Here is a 12775-nt window from a genome sequence, read left to right on the forward strand (position 1 = left end):
TCCTTGTCTCTTCCTTTGGTTTGCTATATGCAGGGTTGTCTCCCTTTGTGCTTTTTTTTTTGCTACTGTTTCAATTTTTAATTTCTTCACCTGAAGCAATCAATGGACATTCAGAATTACTATTTCTGAACAAGGCTAATTTTATTCTTTATGGCATCTCAGTCTCAGCACAGCTTCCTGTTCCTTCAGGGATTTTGACACACTTAGAATGTGGTTACAGCACTGTGTGTCTTGCACAGAAATAGTACGCAGAGTCCTCAGGTGTCAGGCTGCCCAGTAGCATGTAGGCTGTGCTGGAGGATGTGTCTGCAGTAAATGTGGCTTTGCCCTTGAACTTCTCACTGTAGTAAGTACCACCATTTCCAGGATAAATATATCCGATCCACTCAAGGCCCTGTCCAGGCCTCTGCTTTACCCAGTAAATATAGTAGCTGGTGAAGGTATAGCCAGAAGCCTTGCAGGACAGCTTCACTGAAGTCCCAGGTTTAGCCAGCTCAGCTCCAGATTGCTGCAACTGGACCTGGGAGTGGACAACTGTGGAGGAAAAGTCAGAGTGGTTGTCAGTACCATCTCAGGCCCTGTCTCCTTTTCAGAATTCTAAATGATGTGCTCCATACCTGCAGTTACTGACAAGAGAAAGAGAAAGATCCAGCTCCATTCCATGGTTAGAGTCATTGTGTTCAGGGCCTATGGAGAGAACAATGGTCATATGTTGTTTTCAGAGTGTGGACATCCCTGTATTTACTGCCATAGATTCAGATAATTTGCATATTCATGAATAGGGTATTTATTACATAAAGAACTTGTCTAGCTGGAGTACAGTTGTGAAGAGGAAGAACTGAAAAGACATATGGGGCAAACAGCAGGATGCTCAGCTCCAAATCCTATTCCTTTCTAAGGAAGTGCATCCCAGTTACTTTCTGTGAACCCTAGACAGATGCTATGCAAACTTCAGGGACAAATGTCTCAATCAATTTTTGGCCCATAGCTCTTCCTCCACTCTATGATATGTTAACACATTGATTTATGAATAATGCTCTGTGATAATGATGATGATGATGAGATAATGATGATGATGAGATGATGGTGGTGGTAGTGGTGGTGGTGGTGGTGGTGGTGGTGGTGGTAGTGGTGGGGATGATAATGGTGATGAAGATGGAGATGATGAAAATGATGAGTAAAAATAATGAAAAAAAACTTATAAAAAGGGGTTGGGGATTTGGCTCAGTGGTAGAGCGCTTACCTAGGAAGCACAAGGTCCTGGGTTCGGTCCCCAGCCCCGAAAAAAAAAAAAAAGAAAGAAAAAAAACTTATAAAAATAATGGAAAATTCCAATAACAGACAATTGTTATAGTTTTAGAGTCTATTTTCTCATACATGCAACTAATATTTGTCAATTCAACAGGTTATATACTTCAAAATTTAATAAAATGAGTAAAAGTAAATGTGCTTCAAAAGAATTATTATTACTTATTATTAGTATTTATTATTGCAGGAGGCTCCTCAATAACTAAATTATAGCAAAAAGCTATAGCCATGTCAAGAAATGATTTTATAGGTAAGGCAGAGTTATATATATTATTAATTGTATACACAAACACACAATACACACACACACACACACACACACACACACACACACAGCAGAATGTTTGACCAGAAATAAATAAGAAATTGACATTGCTTATGGAAAAATGAATGTAATTAGAGATGACTGTATTAATAAGCACAATATCAAAATCACAGACATTAAATGAGACTCTCTTTAGTAGCTCTTGAAAATTTCATATTTATATACAACTATTCATGCAAATTCATGATATTGTATCCATGAAATTTTCTAGTAGAATAAAGGCAAAAAGAGGGTCAAGAGGTGACATGAGAAATATATAGTGTACAAAATGCACATATAAAAATCTGTACATAAGTAAAGTTGTTATTTCTATATTTCAAAACGATTTTTATTCTTTGACATTTTCAATCAAATATGAAATATGCTAAAATCTACCTCCACTCTCAGGACTCACATCACCATCTATCACTACTTGGTCTCTATATTTCCCTTTCCGCCCCTATGATAAGTCCCTTTCCCAACATCCTACTTCCTCTGTTTCATTACCTAATAACACAGTGAATTTAATTATTCCTAACTATATCCACATTGATAGAATTATCACTAGTAAAAAGTAAACCTCCAAAATTCTTAGCCAAAAAAGTGAATATATTTTGCCCATCTGTCATCAAATTTCAAAAGTCCTTCAGTCTGGTATGGGCTCTCAAGTGTTCCTCCCCATCCATGTTGTATTTTTTAATTATATATTTCTTCTAGTGGTGAGTTTAGGTATATATGCAACAAGGTGGGTATATTAAACTCAGAGGGTGACTTATGACATTCATTTATAAGGCGTTTACCTGATATTGCTAAGCATGCCAGTAGACATCTTTACCCGCTCAGTCATTTAGAGATCTCTCGTGTGGTAATGTCCACTGGTTAATTAGTGTGTCTTTTGTAGATAAGCATAGATACTGAGAGTTCATGTGTGCACTAAGAACAGTGGAATCCCTGGAGATAGAATTTGATCTCCTTTGACCCCATTCTCAGCATTGTACCTCCTTTTCTTTTCCCTGTTTTATGATGGCCCTTGATTTCTGGGTGAGGAATTGGAATAATTACTTGTCTGTAGCTGAGTTCTCTGTTAATCTCAGCATTCTGAACACTCAATAAAGTCTGCATCACTCTTTACACTCAGCATATATGAGCTTCATTGATCAAGGCTCACACAATATAGTGGGTATATAAACACACACACACACACACACACACATATATATATATATATATATATATATATATATATATATATATATATGTGACAGCTTGACAACAAAACCATTAGTAACACGACCAAGATCTACTACATGTATCAATTTTAAACGTGGCCTTTTGACCATACTTACCTGGGATAACGTCTTATCTATGAAAATTCATCAATAAATAAATAAATAACATTTTGTTGTGTCCCAGTAATAACAATACAAACATATACTCAAATGACTCTACACCTTATAGTACATTCACTTACACATAACTCTTTATTCATAGCACGTTAGTCATGCTCTATAAACAGTATGCAGAGGAAGAAATAATCTTAGATTTCAAAAAAAGCATAAATAAAATAAGAAGAATTGGTACATGTAGATAAATAAATATGTCTCAGAGGTAAAACATATTATGTAATCTTTAGCTGTCTGTATGGAACTGGAAAAATATACTGAATAGACCACCTGTGTCCATAAAGCAAGTGATTCATGTTTTCACTCATATATGTTCCAAGATTTGAATATTTTATTTGGCATACTGAATTGTAGAAGCAGAGGAACTAGAATTGGGACAATAAAGTATAAGGTATTTACAAGCATGATACAGTAAAATAGAGATAAAAATAGAGGAAAACGTTTTTAAGATTGAGAAGATTATAAGAGTCAGAGAGGTTGGATGACTCCAAGGAAGGAGCATCTTCCAGACACAATTGGACTGATGCACATATGAAGTCACAGAAACTTTGGCAACAGGCACAGTATCCTAAACAATTTAACCCAGATAAAATCCCCAAGTTGGGAGGTGAAAATGGACATGGGCTCTCACTGCTAACCAGGAATTTCTGCAATTGACACTCACATGCAAAGGAAAAATTAGTTTACTCCAGTGAAGTTCAAAAGGGATGCTATGCACAAGTGATTGTGCAAGACATGCTTAGAAGTTGGTAGCCAACAGGAAAATGAAATCAATAGTATTTTTGCAGACATTTATTTTAGTTTCTTAAATTTATGTAACTACTATTATAATTTGTGCAATTACGTACATTTATACATAGACAATTTAAAGCTGTACTATGGTTTTCAGGAGGATATGGTTATACTGGCTCACTTTCCTGAAAATTTAGACTTTTAAAAATCAGATGGCCGTACTACAGAAGACAATACCACGTCTTTCTGCCAGTCAGCCACTATGATTTGTCACAATTATACAGAATCACCACATCTGCACCAACATAATAAAACAGATCATCACTTGTGGCTCGCAAAATATGAATAGAGCATAAATATCCCTTACCATATGTAATAGTACTGAAGAAATACTTTAAATTAACTAGTGAAATTTTATTGCCATGACTGAAGATATGGCTCAGCAATGAAGAACCCTGGCTGCTCTTCCAGAGGACCCAGATTCAATTCCCAGAACACTTGGGGCAGCTCATAAATGTCTGTAATTCCAATTTCAAATTGTCTAATAACCTCTTTTAACCTCCAAGTGGACAGGCACTCAAGTGGTACATGCATGCACCAATGAACACCCATATAAATAAAATTTTAAAATTTGCAATGCTTAAATTTTCTTGAAACCATCAATCTCATACCTCCCAGGGACTAAACCACTACCCAAAGACTACAATGGACAGAGCCATGGCTCCAGCTGCATGTGTAGCAAAGGATGGCTTTGTTCGGTAAGAAAGGGAGAAAAAGCCCTTGGTTGGCCAAGGCTGGATTCCCTTGTGTAGGGGATTATCAAGGCAGGAAGGCAGGAAGCAGGGTGGTTGGGGAGGGGGAACACCATTATAGAAGATGAAGAGGGGAATGGGCTAGGGAGTTCATGGCCACGAACTAGGAATGGGAATAACATGAAATATAAATAAAAAACATTATATAATATGTAATGTTATATATTATATTATACTTATATAATTTTATAATATATAATTTTAAATGGTAACATTTTCTTGAAACTATCCATTTTGAAAGATATCTGAGGCTACATTTTTTATAATAATGTGAAATAACAATGTTTTTTAATGCCATTAGAAATAAAATCACAAAACACAACATACGAAAGTATCTCACAAAATGTTTCTGTCTCTCAAGTGGAAGGCTGAAGTCAAGACTACATTTCCTCTGTGACTGAAGACTGGAACTATGGTTTAAAAGCACTTCAAAATTGTGTATCAATTCTTCCTCTGCTTTTGGTAATAAATGCTTGCACAGAGAAAATCATACTAAAGAAATGACAACATTCTTGAGAATATAAGCTTACAAAGGCTGTCAAGATTTATGAAGAATAATGGGTTTCTTGCCTTGGTTACTATAAGAATGTCTCTATCTTGATGTTGATGTTGGCTTCTGGATGCTTATCAGAAACTTTCATACTCTAAGCCAGCCACAAAAGGATATTAGCGCTGAGGAGACCAGCTGGTATCTCGATACATTCAAGACTACAGTGTGGTTGAGTGCATGAGCTGACAGTTTAGCAATCTTGAGCATCACTTGAGTAACAGATCAGGCACCATAAGCTACAGAGATGGTTCTTGACATGGGAAATCATGTCCTCAAATCTTGAAGCTGTACCATGCACTAGTCACCCACAACTCTATCAGAATGGGTGGTGCACCTTGTGGAGTAAAGGTACTAAGAGACATGAACTCAGGAACATGCCACTATAGTAATAGATACTGGGCAGGAATGTCAGAAGTGACATTTTGGAAAGAATTACACAAAGGACAGACTCTCTGTGTGGAGCACTGGGTGGTTTTTAATATGATGGACAGGTCTCTGTCAGAGTTAGGAATAATAACTTATGTGGGAAACCAACAAAATGCTGAGTACTCTGTATCACTGATATGGCTCAGGCTCAAAATTGACAAAAAAACTTCTGGTGCAAATGTGAATGTTGACAGCCTGTACAATTATCTATGTTTATGAACTGAGCCAGCACGTATGAAAACTAGCAATTACAGCTTCTTCCTCTTCCTGGAGTGAGGAGAGATAATTCCTCCCCACCCTGTGCAGTACATCATAAAAGCTCTGAGGTTCTTAGCTGTGTTTTGCAGTTGATATTGCTCTACAGAGGGAGCACTGCCTGCCCCAGCCCAGCTTTTCTGTTCTTCATTCCTTTATCACACTAGTAAAAGTCCAAGGACCAACCTACCTAGGACAGAATGAACATGATTATTGAAGAATTATCTAAAATTAGAATCAGCCCTAAATAATTTTGACAATATTAAATGGACTCATGTATGTGACATTTGGTGTGTGTGTGTGTGTGTGTGTGTGTGTGTGTGTATGTGTTTGTGTGTATGTGTTTGTGTGTATGTGTATGTATGTGTATATATGTGGATGTATGTGTATATGTCTGTATGTGTGTATATGGATTATATGGATATGTATATATGGATGTGGGTATATGAATGTATATGGAGATGCATATATATGTATGTATATGTATATATATATATATGGATAATAATACAATACACTATGGATTTCTCAGGAGATTGGAAGATGAGAAGAGTCGCACATGTTAAGGTTTCAAAAATCAATTAAATTAAGATTTATTGACCATGGAAAAAGTCTACTATCATAGCTCCTGACAATATATCCTGGAAAAATGAGGAAAATGAGTTGTAGTTAAGAACAACCAAAAACCAGAGAAAGAGTTTTATATGTGTTGTTGTGAGAAGAGCCTTTCAGTGTGGGGTTTGCAGGTAATACCTTGGACATCCGTACAGAATAATATTTTGCTTTTCATGAAGAACTAGCAAAAGTCAGAATATTTTCATAGGATCAAAACTTTTGAAACGAGGCCATTTCCACACTGCTCACTTCCATAAATAACAGTGAATATATGTCATAAAACAGTTTCTTCCCCTGGGAATTAGAACCATGACAAAATGATAGCATAATCATGTTAACATGTTCATCCACGTTTTGCAGAATTTGGAATCCTACAAATATTATAGTCATGTTTTACATGATAAGTTTCATATGAGTACATGTGCTACAACTATGGCTGTCATAGCAGTATGGAATGGTGGATGGGGGATGTATAATTCCTGTCCCTGTAACTGAAGGGTACACCAAGAGACTACTGTACATCCTGGAAGGGATAAACAAATTCTGCAATAGTAAAAATGTGTTCTAATGAGTCTCTCTCTCTCTCTCTCTCTCTCTCTCTCTCTCTCTCTCTCTCTCTCTCTCTCTCTGTCATGCATGTGCATGTATGCTGAGTGTACTCCCATACATACACATAAAATAAAGTTGGTAGGTTCTTTTATGAAGGCTTTGCCTCTAAAATACTACCACAAGGAGCCTTGACTGAACGCATCACCAGAAGTGTACACATTTTTCTACCACCTTCTTCAATTCTGTTTCTCTGACTTATATTTTGCCTAGGTATCATAACTACAAAGCTGTGATTTTACTGGTGTGTGTGTGTGTGTGTGTGTGTGTGTGTGTGTGTGTGTGTGACTTGTTTATAGATTGCTTTGTTTAATTTTCATTTGCTTTTAATACCCTTTTATATTTCTTCTTTTTTTGGTTTTTCAAAAGAAAAAAAAAACTATATACACTTAAGGAAAAAAACCACAGAGGACACAGAGTCCCCTCCACACACAACTCATCTCTCTATGGGGATTCTTGGTCTCATGGTGCCCCCTGGTGTTGCTGAGCTCCCATGTAGTTAGGATTGTCATGAATGATACTAAAGTTGCACAGTAGGGATTATGAAATAACTTTTCCCTTTAACTTCAGTGTTCACAGAGCTCAGCTTAAGGAATAAATAACTCTAGTTTAACTAACAATAATGATTTATGCATCAGTAATTATGAGGTGTGCCAATACTACATTTTATTTTTTTATCTTTATTAACTTGGATATTTCTTATTTACATTTAGATTGTTATTCCTTTTCCCAGTTTCCAGGCAGACATCCCCTAATCCCTCCCCCACTCCCTCTCTTTGGATGTGCCCCTCCCCATCCTACCCCCATTACCGGCCTCCACCCAATAATCACATTCACTGAGGGTTCAGTCTTGGCAGGACTGAGGACTTCCTCTTTATGGGGTCTCAAGCCCCTTCAAGCTCTTTCAGTCCTTTCTAAGATTCCTTCAACCGGGGTCCCGTTCTCAGTTCAGTGGTTTAATTATGGCATTCGCCAATGTATTTGCTGTAGTCAGGCTGTGTCTCTCAGGAGAGATCTACATCACTTCATGTCGGCCTGCACTCCTTTGCTTCATCCATCTTATATAGTTTGGTGGCTGTATATGTATGGGCCACATGTGGGGCAGGCTCTGAATGGCTATTTCTTCTGCCTCTGTTCTAATCTTTGCCTCCCTTTTCCCTCCGTAGGGTATTCTTGTTCCCCTTTTAAAGAAAGAGTGAAGCATTCGCATTTTGGTCATCTTTCTAGAGTTTCATGTGTTTTGTGCATTTAGGGTAATCCAAGCATTTGGGCTAATATGCACTTATCAATGAGGGCATACTATGTGTGTATTTCTGTGATTGGGTTACTTCACCCAGGATGATATTTTCCAGTTCCAACCATTTGGCTATGAATTTCATAAAGTCATTGTTTTTTATAACTGAGTAATATTCCATTGTGTAGATGTACCACATTTGCTATATCCATTCCTCTGTTGAAAGGCATATGGCTTCTTTCCAGCTTCTGGCTATTATACATAAGGCTGCTATGAACATAGTGGAGCATGTGTCTTTGTTATTTGTTGGGGCATCTTTTGGGTATATGCCCAAAAGAGGTATACCTGTGTCCTCAGGTAGTTCAATGTCCAATTTTCTGAGGAACCTCCAGACTGATTTCCAGAATGGTTGTACCAGTCTGCAATTACACCAGCAATGGAAAAGTGTTCCTCTTTCTCCACATCCTTGCCAGCATGTGCAGTCACCTGAGTTTTTGATCTTAGCCATTCTCACTGGTGTGAGGTGAATTCTCAGAAAATTTCCTGAACAAAACACCCATGGCTTATGCTCTGAGATCAGGAAACGACAAATTGGATCTCATAAAACTGTAAAGCTTCTGTAAGGCAAAGGGCACTGTTGTTAGGACAAAACATCAAACAACAGATTGGGAAAAGATCTTTACCAATCCTACAACTGATAGAGGGCTTATATCCAAAATATGCAAGAAACTTAAGAAGTTAGGCTGCAGGGAGACAAATAACCCTATTAAAAATGGGGTTCAGAGCTAAACAAAGAATTCACAGCTAAGGAATGCTGAATGGCTGAGAAATAGCTAAAGAAATGTTCATCATCCTTAGTCATAAGAGAAATGCAAATCAAAACAACCCTGAGATTTCACCTCACACCAGTGAGAATGGCTAAGACCAATACTACTTTAATATCCTCTCAAAATCAGATTCCTCCTTAGTGGCAATTCATCCAGCTCTACTGCTTCCCATTTCTATAAAGGCAAAAGTAGGAGAAACAGGAAAAGGAAACTTTTTCCTGTGTTTATCAGGCAACATGTGGGGCAAAGCACCTATGTTCAGAGGGTAAATCATCCACCTGAAATTGTGTCAGAGACAGAGTTTAAAGACTTACATCATAATTGTACAAAGGAGAGAGAGTGTTGATATAAAAGAAACTATGTATGCAGCTCAAGACCTGTCTGACCCTTAGATATTAGTGCTAAAATAAGCCTACATTAAACGAATTGGTAGTTAAAAATAATTATACTTGGTGAAATCAAGACCTCTTTTCCTGAAATCTTTGACTTGAGTGTCCTCGGACCGTACAGGCTTTGCCATCACCACTGTTGTCCTGCAGCCGTCAGAGAACATTTATGAGATTATTGAACATCTGTGTTGTAAACATTGTAATCAATTTATGATTTGAATTTGTGTTTGAACTTCTAGTTCTTGGTAAACTTGGACTATTTTGTGTTAATTTCTTGGATTAAATCAGGATTAGTGATAATTTCCACCCAGATATGTAAACCTAAAACCCAATCTCTTATGGGTTGTTTCACACTTCAAGGTTTGTGCCACTATTGCACCAGCATAATTTGCAGGGAGATCATCTGAGAAATAAAGGTGATTTTGGCTGGATTATTGTTTGTCTTTCTATTTTGGCAGTGTACAGACGCCTTCTTGTACCATGAATATTAGTCAGGAGTAGTGAAAAATCCAAGTAGATTGCATCTCAACTTCCCAAGATCAATATATGATGGTGATATTGTCTTCAGAAAAAACACCTTGCATTTAATCGTGAAAAGAACCCAAAAGTTTTGGAAGCAGACTGGAAGATTTTGGAGTTTGAATCATGGTCCATTATCTAATACATTGATTATCAGTGACCTACTTCAAGAACTGGATTTTTTATTTGGTGAAGAGAAATGTCTAGTTTGGATTTTGTCTCTTCTACAACTAGATAATTCCATTTAGATTCCATTCATATATGTATATATTTTAAGCAACTTCTCCTGAAATAAGATTGCATACAACTCCTCAAATGGACGTTATTTTTAGATTTATCTATCCATATCTCTTCCCTTATCAGCGCCTACCTGTACTCCCATTTTAATTAATCCAATTACATTCTATTTCCATATCCTAAGGATACCAATCCCTCTTTAGTACATTATTCCTCTAAATCTTATCTCTGTACTTATATGGTTTGTAGCCTGTCTATTGAATACGTAACAAACAACACCCACATTTAAGCAAATATATACATATTTGTCTTTAATGGTGTATTCTGTTGCACATTGGTTGAGAATGTTTTTGTAGTTCAACCCACTTATCAGCAAATCTCATGATTTCATATATTTTTTAACATCTCTGTAATGTTTTATTGTATAGAAACCTCTCATTTTCCCCATTTTATTAAAAACACCCATCTTGATTTTTATACAATACATGCTGATGGGTGTTCTTCCTCCCTTTACTACTCCAAGGTCTTCCCTTAAACCGTCATATGAACCAAATACTTTCTTTTTTTTTTTTTTATTAACTTGAGTATTTCTTATATACATTTCAAGTGTTATTCCCTTCCCGGTTTCCGAGCAAACATCCCCCTCCCCACTCCCCTTCCTTATGGGTGTTCCCCTCCCAACCCTCCCCCCATTGCCACCCTCCCCCCAACAATCTAGTTCACTGGGGGTTCAGTCTTAGCAGGACCCAGGGCTTCCCATTCCACTGGTGCTCTTACTACGATATTCATTGCTATCTATGAGGTCAGAGTCAAGGGTCAGTCCATGTATAGTCTTTAGGTAGTGGCTTAGTCCCTGGAAGCTCTGGTTGCTTGGCAATGTTGTACATATGGGGTCTCGAGCCCCTTCAAGCTCTTCTAGTTCTTTCTCTGATTCCTTCACCGGGGTTCCTATTCTCAGTTCAGTGGTTTGCTGCTGGCATTCGCCTCTGTATTTGCTGTATTCTGGCTGTGTCTCTCAGGAGCGATCTACAACCGGCTCCTGTCGGTCTGCACTTCTTTGCTTCATCCATCTTGTCTAATTGGGTGGCTGTATATGTATGGGCCACATGTGGGGCAGGCTCTGAATGGGTGTTCCTTCTGTCTCTGTTTTAATCTTTGCCTCTCTCTTCCCTGCCAAGGGTATTCTTGTTCCCCTTTTAAAGGAGTGAAGCATTCACATTTTGATCATCCGTCTTGAGTTTCATTTGTTCTAGGCATCTAGGGTAATTCAAGCACTTGGGCTAATAGCCACTTATTAATGAGTGCATACCATGTGTGTTTTTCTGTGATTGGGTTACCTCACTCAGGATGATATTTTCCAGTTCCAACCATTTGCCTACGAATATCATAAAGCCGTTGTTTTTGATAGCTGAGTAATATTCCATTGTGTAGATGTACCACATTTTCTGTATCCATTCCTCTGTTGAAGGGCATCTGGGTTCTTTCCAGCTTCTGGCTATTATAAATAAGGCTGCGATGAACATATTGGAGCACGTGTCTTTTTTATATGTTGGGGCATCTTTTGGGTATATGACCAAGAGAGGTATAGCTGGATCCTCAGGCAGTTCAATGTCCAATTTTCTGAGGAACCTCCAGACTGATTTCCAGAATGGTTGTACCAGTCTACAATCCCACCAACAATGGAGGAGTATTCCTCTTTCTCCGCATCCTTGCCAGCATCTTCTGCCACCTGAGTTTTTTTATCTTAACCATTCTCACTGGTGTGAGGTGAAATCTCAGGGTTGTTTTGATTTGCATTTCCCTTATGACTAAAGATGTTGAACATTTCTTTAGGAGTTTCTTAGCCATTCGGCATTCCTCAGGTGTGAATTCTTTGTTTAGCTCTGAACCCCATTTTTTAATAGGGTTATTTGTCTCCCTGAGGTCTAACTTCTTGAGTTCTTTGTATATTTTGGATATAAGGCCTCTATCTGTTGTAGAATTGGTAAAGATCTTTTCCCAATCTGTTGGTTGCCGATTTGTCCTAACCACAGTGTCCTTTGCCTTACAGAAGCTTTGCAGTTTTATGACATCCCATTTGTCGATTCTTGATCTTAGAGCATAAGCCATTGGTGTTTTGTTCAGGAAATTTTATCCAGTGCCCATGTGTTCCAGATGCTTCCCTAGTTTTTCTTCTATTAGTTTGAGTGTGTCTGGTTTGATGTGGAGGTCCTTGATCCACTTGGACTTAAGCTTTGTACAGGGTGATAAGCATGGATCGATCTGCATTCTTCTACATGTTGACCTCCAGTTGAACCAGCACCATTTGCTGAAAATGCTATCTTTTTTCCATTGGATGGTTTTGGCTCCTTTGTCAAAAATCAAGTGACCATAGGTGTGTGGGTTCATTTCTGGGTCTTCAATTCTATTCCATTGGTCTATCTGTCTGTCTCTGTACCAATACCATGCAGTTTTTATCACTATTGCTCTGTAATACTGCTTGAGTTCAGGGATAGTGATTCCCCCAGAAGTCCTTTTATTGTTGAGGATAGTTTTAGCTATCCTGGGTTTATTGTTAT

At 37.8% G+C, this 12775-nt stretch overlaps 1 pseudogene; it reads right to left on the reverse strand.

The window, feature by feature from the left end:
* Positions 1-214: 214 nt before the first annotated feature.
* LOC134479488 (immunoglobulin heavy variable 1-84 pseudogene) lies at positions 215-675 on the reverse strand (annotated as a pseudogene).
* Positions 676-12775: the final 12100 nt, after the last annotated feature.

This window comes from Rattus norvegicus, chromosome 6, assembly GCF_021556685.1.
Source record: "Rattus norvegicus strain SHRSP/BbbUtx chromosome 6, alternate assembly SHRSP_T2T, whole genome shotgun sequence".
Classification (NCBI taxonomy): Eukaryota; Metazoa; Chordata; class Mammalia; order Rodentia; family Muridae; genus Rattus; species Rattus norvegicus.